The sequence below is a fragment of the Gossypium raimondii genome, chromosome 9 (genome assembly GCF_025698545.1).
Source record: "Gossypium raimondii isolate GPD5lz chromosome 9, ASM2569854v1, whole genome shotgun sequence".
Classification (NCBI taxonomy): Eukaryota; Viridiplantae; Streptophyta; class Magnoliopsida; order Malvales; family Malvaceae; genus Gossypium; species Gossypium raimondii.
In genome coordinates, this window is record NC_068573.1 from 34,598,634 (window position 1) to 34,604,832 (window position 6,199).

Below are 6,199 nucleotides of genomic sequence, written 5' to 3' on the forward strand. Positions count from 1 at the left end.
TCAGGAATCCGAAGATAAACGTGGAAAAGAGAAAGTAGGGAACTAGTTTCTAAAGTTTTACAACTTCAACGAATTGGCCCAGGTAAGTTCATACGGCTGAACTTTTCTAATTAATTGTTAATGTGAGAATGATATAATGTATAAATCTGTATATTGTTGTTGAATTATGATTATGGTAAAAATGAGAATAAAATGAGATAGTTAGTTCAAATTAAAGGATATGCAGGATTGAGTACATACGTTCAGTGATGAATTGACGAATAACTCCATGGTGAATCCATGGCCAAGTATGAAACGTAGGTATGGTATTCCAGTGAAGAAAGTCATACTGAGTTGTGAAAAGTAGGTATAGTATTTTAATGAAGAAAACCATACTGAGTTGTGAAAAGTAGGAATGGTATTTCGGTAAAGAAAACCATACTAAGTTATAGCCTTGTGAAATATTCAAGCAAATTGTGGCACCGGGCAAATGATGTACTCAATTCCGTAAGATGATCCTTAATTTGACAGGTATTTGTAAGTTCAATTGAAGCTAAATGTCGGAATAGAAGTTAACATTTGATATTGTGCTCGATTGGATAGATTCATTGTTTGAGATTGTGGTTGGCAGGAAATGTTGAATTTTTATTTGTTTATTAATGTTTTTAGTGAAATTTTGGTAATATTTTATTATGAGCCTATGAACTTACTAAGCTTTCTGTAAGCTTACTTGTGTGTGTTTATTGTTTCTTGTAGATTGACGTATATATATATTTTCGGAGGATCGGATCTACATCAAAGATCACACTATCCAGATTTACTTCGGTAGATTTTGTTAAACAACTTTTTGATTTATATGGCATGTATAGGGAGTTGGTCAGTTTGTTTGTATTTTTATGATATGGCTAAGAAGTAGCAAGTAAATATTCGATAATGATTAACTATTGAATTGGCTATATAAGAACGTGTTTTGGTATTGTGTATGCTTAAATGATAGTTAATACAAAGAAATTATAAAAGAGTAAAAATTTGCAATGGAACAGTTTTTGGACTGCAGCATTGATGTGATTTTGAAAAATAACTAAAATGGTGGAAATTGAATTAAAAGTTGAGTGAGATATGAAATTAAATATGAATGAGTCTATTTTCATGTGAAAGAAATATAGTAAGCAAAAGAGTTGTATATTTTATATATTTTAATTTTAGTGAGACATGGTCAAAATAGTTTTTGAAATCCCTTATTCGATTGTAGAAAATAATTAAAATTGTACAGAAAGAATGGGAATTATAATTTATATGTCTATATTCCTTATTTAGTTTATTTTCAATAGAAACAAACAAGAATGTTATCCGAATTCGGTAGAATGAGATAATTAATTTTTAGTGAAGAGGGGTCAAAGCTGTCGAATAGTGAAATAGGGGAGACTTTAAAGAATAAACTGTACTAATTGGCTAAACCAAAAATTCTAAAAATTTTATGGTAAGAAGATATATGAGTCTAGTTTCAGGGAAATTTTACGGATCTAAATTTCGAGTTTCTTAACTTGAGTTATAATTAAATTAGTGACTGTTGCGCAGGTGGATAGTTTTATTGTGAATAATGAAATGAATTTATTTTGTTTTAGTATTTGAAAAATTATTAATGTTCCCGGTTTGGACTCGAACTATTTCTATTGCATGATTTAAGGTCTCGAGATTCCTTTTTAGGGAATATTGAATGAGCGTATGTGAATTAAATTTTTTTTAAAAGAAAATTTTTATGCTCTGAACTAGTACGTTAAGTTAGGTAATGCCTCGTGCTCGACTCCGGCAATGGTCTCGGGTAAGGGGTGTTACATTTGTTGGTATTAGAGCTTCGGTTTAGTCGATTCTCGGAATGAATGTAATGTGTAAAGTGTTCAGAAATACATGCCATATAAATCTGTGATAGTGTGATGTGTATGATCTGATCTGATTCTTGTTATTTTTATAGATTATAAAGATGTCAGATAGACCTGAACGTGCTGGACAAGAAGAAGCTAATAGTAGAGTACAGACCTCTGAACAAGGAACAAGCAGTAATATTCCAATCTCTCTGGTTCAAGAACAAGATCTTAAAAATATGATATATGGAGTGATGAATCAGTGGTTTACTGATCTAATGTAAGGAAGAACTCAACCTCAACAACCTCCTCCCCCTACTACACCACTTGTGGCATCCCCAGTTGCTCCTCCACCTCCTTCAACAACTGAACCTAGTAAATGTTCTCCGATTGAAAAGCTTAGGAAGTTTGGAGCTGAAGAATTTCGAGGTAGATCGGATGATGACCCTGTAAAAGCTGAGTATTGGCTACTAAGAGTTTTTAAACAAATGGCTTGTTCTCCAGATGATTATCTGAGATGTGCTGTCTCTTTATTAAAAGAAGAAGCATATAATTGGTAGGAAACTGTGGAAGCAGTAGTATCTAAAGAGAAGCTTACTTGAGAATTTTTCCAGAGTTAGTTTAAAAAGAAATATGTCGGTAAGAGATACCTGGACAAGAGGAAGAGGGAATTTCTTGACTTGCGATAGGGAAATCGAACGGTGGCTGAATATGAAAGAGAATTTGTATACCTCAGTAAATATGTTCAAGATATTATGCCGAATGAAGAAGAAATGTGTATTAGATTTGAAGAAGGGTTAAATGATGAGATTAGAATGATTATTGAAGGCACAAAAATTCAAGAATTTGTTAGTCTGTCAGATCGGGCCCAGAAGATGGAAGAAGTATATAACAGAAAGAAGCAAAGAGAGAGTCGGAATAAATAATCTTTCAAGAGGAGTTGTCGAAACCATTTTTTTTATGTTTAAAAAAACGGGGATCGACTTTGAAAATAAAAATGGGAGTCGCCACCGATCTTTTGTTGAGGTATGATCGGATCACCTTGAAAATAATTTTTGGTCTGCGAATTTTGAGAAAACAAGTTCGGGAGTCGGTTACGCACGAGGAAGGGTTAGCACCCTTGTAACGCCCAAAATTGGTACCAAATTGATTGTTTTATGTCTTAGGGTGGAAGTTTTTGAAAAGATTTTTTTTAAAAAAATACGATCCTTTTAAATTTTAAATTTGAATAAACCAAATTGAATAACAAGACGTACTTATTTTGAATAAACAAATTGCCACACTCAGTAAGTTAGAGTGCAACAATTCAATCATCAAAATAAGTACGTTCCCTTTTTTTTTTTAAATGAGTTTAAAGAAGGTTATTTGATTATTTAAGTCAATCGAGAAATCAGAATCCAGTGAGTTAGGGTTCAATTTCTCGAAATTCTTAAACCTCAAAAATTTTCTTTTATTTTTTTAAAATCGAGATAACAAAATGCCACATCCAGTAAGTTAGGATCCAACATTTTGTAATCTTAAGAGCTTTATTTTAATAACAGTATGGTTTTAATAAAATGGAAACTTGATAATATAAATCCATCGAAGAGAATTGAAGCCCGGTAAGTTAGGGCACAATTCTCTCGAGAATTATTAAACACCAAGCCCTTTTTTAGAGTTTTGAAATAGAACGATTATAATGTTTTAATGGAATGCAATTCTTACAAACAATATAATTGAATAACAATATCTGAAGCGAATGATGAATAGCAAGTTAATTCTACAATTTGGAGCAACCACATATATAATACATTGACATTAATAATCAAATGAACTAGTAAACAATCTTACAAATAACAAAATGAGAATAATTAATACAAAAATAATTTAATCACAAGTAAACCAATCAACATAATCGAAATGAATAACAATTTTAAAGCGTAGAATAAAATTTTAAAATTACAAGTTACAATTCATTTTATACACATATATATTAAAATAATTCCATATCATGAAAATCTAAAAATGATGCCAATGAATTTAGAACATATTAATAATAATTTAAGAGGGTAAAGTATTATATTTTAGAAATCATATCAATAATAATTTTGAAAATGTTAAGCCAATATTACAATACTTTTAAAAAACAATGAATTGGTATAAAACTTGATTTTTAAAACTTTTGAAACCAAAATTAAATATGCAAAACATTCTTTTTTTTTTTGAAATTGAGAACAATAATCAACAAATTTCAAATCGAGACTTAAATAAAATTTGAATGATGATAAATTAGAAGAAAATTAAAATGCAATTGACTCAAAATATTGGTGTATAATGAATAAAAAATAAACAAAATAATTCATTACATTTTGAACTATAATAATAAATTTAAACACTATTAAAAATAAATATCACAAATAATATTAAATATTACAATATGCGAAAGTAGGATTTAATTAATTAAAAATATTGTGGAATTTAAAAAAAGAAAATTGAATTTGTATTAAATCGAAATCGGTTTCAACATTGAAGGACTAAACTAGCAATTAAACGCAAGCATTAAAATAATTACAATCAACCACATAAAACGGTACCGTTTCAAGTTGGACCTGAATGAAAACAAGTTAGATGCACCGTACAAGTTACAAACAATTAAAGAAATCAAATCGTAATCACAGTAAACACACAGGGACCTATTTAGCAAATAGACCAATTAGTCCAGCATGCGCGGATCCTACCCCGGTCACCGCCTGGATCTGGTCGTCAAACGATGCCTTTTTGAAGCTATTATGTTAGCAGCAAACGACGATGTTTTAGTCCTGTGTTTAAAAAACTAAAAACCCTAAACATTTTCATTTTAGAGAACCGAAAGAGAACTAATGTTCTCTACGCTGTTCTGCGCATTGAGGGGGCTCAAGTGATCTCCGATCCGGACCTGTTCCCCGATGGCAATGGAGGAGGCCCGAATCTTGTCACAAGGTACCTTTTTCCCCTTCTTACTGCTATTTCTACCTTTAATGAAAAACAGTAGATGCCTCAATGAAAAAAGAAACGAAATACGAATGGAAAGAAGAAAAGAAAATCGGAAATCACCTTTTTGATCTCTTTTTGTATTTTTTGAATGCGTGTGTGGTTTTTTTTTGTGTGTATTACAAAGGCCTTTTTTGCTCTTTTTTATAGGCTGAAAATCTAAAATAAAAATAAAAAGAATACAATTTTCCTTTTCTTCACTGCATTTTTTTTGTTTGCGTTTGTTGCAGGTACGGCCATACAATGTCAGGGACGCGGCCAGTTTGGAGAAGGCGCGCGTGGACCTGGCGTGGAGGCGCAGCACGCGCGGGGCTGACTCTGTTGCGCTGTTCATCTCTCATTTGTTGCAGGAATGGCCGTACGATGTCGTGGCGCGGCAGGGAGGCGTGATGGTGCACGTGCGAGAGGAGCCTGACTTGCCTAAGGCGCAAATTGTTCCAGAAACCCTAGGGTTTCTGGATGTTTCAAGCAAATGGGCCACTTCGAGTTGGGCTAGGGTTTGGGTCTGTTGTATTGGGTCAGGGTAGAATTTGGCTAGTGTTAGGCTATACATTGGGTTAGTTTGTATTGGGCCTAAAGTCCGTAAATAGACATGTAAAATGGACTGCTTATTGGTTTTTTATTTTATTTGGTTTATCTGTGTTTGTGCTTTTGGGCCCGGGAAAATTAGGCCTATTACAAGAGTTCTTCTAGATCAATATCAGCAGTTCCAGCCAAAAAGTTCAGAAATGATTCAAGCCGACCTACTTCAACTTCGGAAAGATTGAATAAAAGCAAGACAATTCAACTAAATGTTGGAGTTACTATTAAACCTGCAACTAGTGTTAGCAGTGTACAGAATTTTTCCAAGCCTAGATGTAAAAATTGTGGAAGGTTTCATATTGGTGAATGTTGGGGCAGAATTGGAGCTTGTTATAGGTGTGGGGGTACCGATCATTTTATTCGAAGCTGCCCCAAACTGTCAAAGGAAGAAGAAGAACAAAAAGAAAAACAAACAGTTACCTCTCAGAAAGGTAAACGTTCGGGTCAAAGTAGTGCAGCGGGAACTACTCACTCGGGAATAAGAGATTCTGCTATTCGATCAGAAGCTCGAGCACCTACATGTACATATGCAATTCGAGCAAGGGAAGAGGCTGCAGCTCCAGATGTGGTAGCTGGTATTTTCTATCTTTTTGATGATTCTGTGTATGCATTAATTGATCCTGGATCTAGACATTCTTATGTTTGCACTGCATTAGCATCAGAAAAGAAATTATTTGTTGAATCTACTGATTATGATGTGCAAGTCACAAATCCATTAGGACAAAGTGTATTAGTTAATTTAATTTGTCAAAATTGTCCACTAAAAA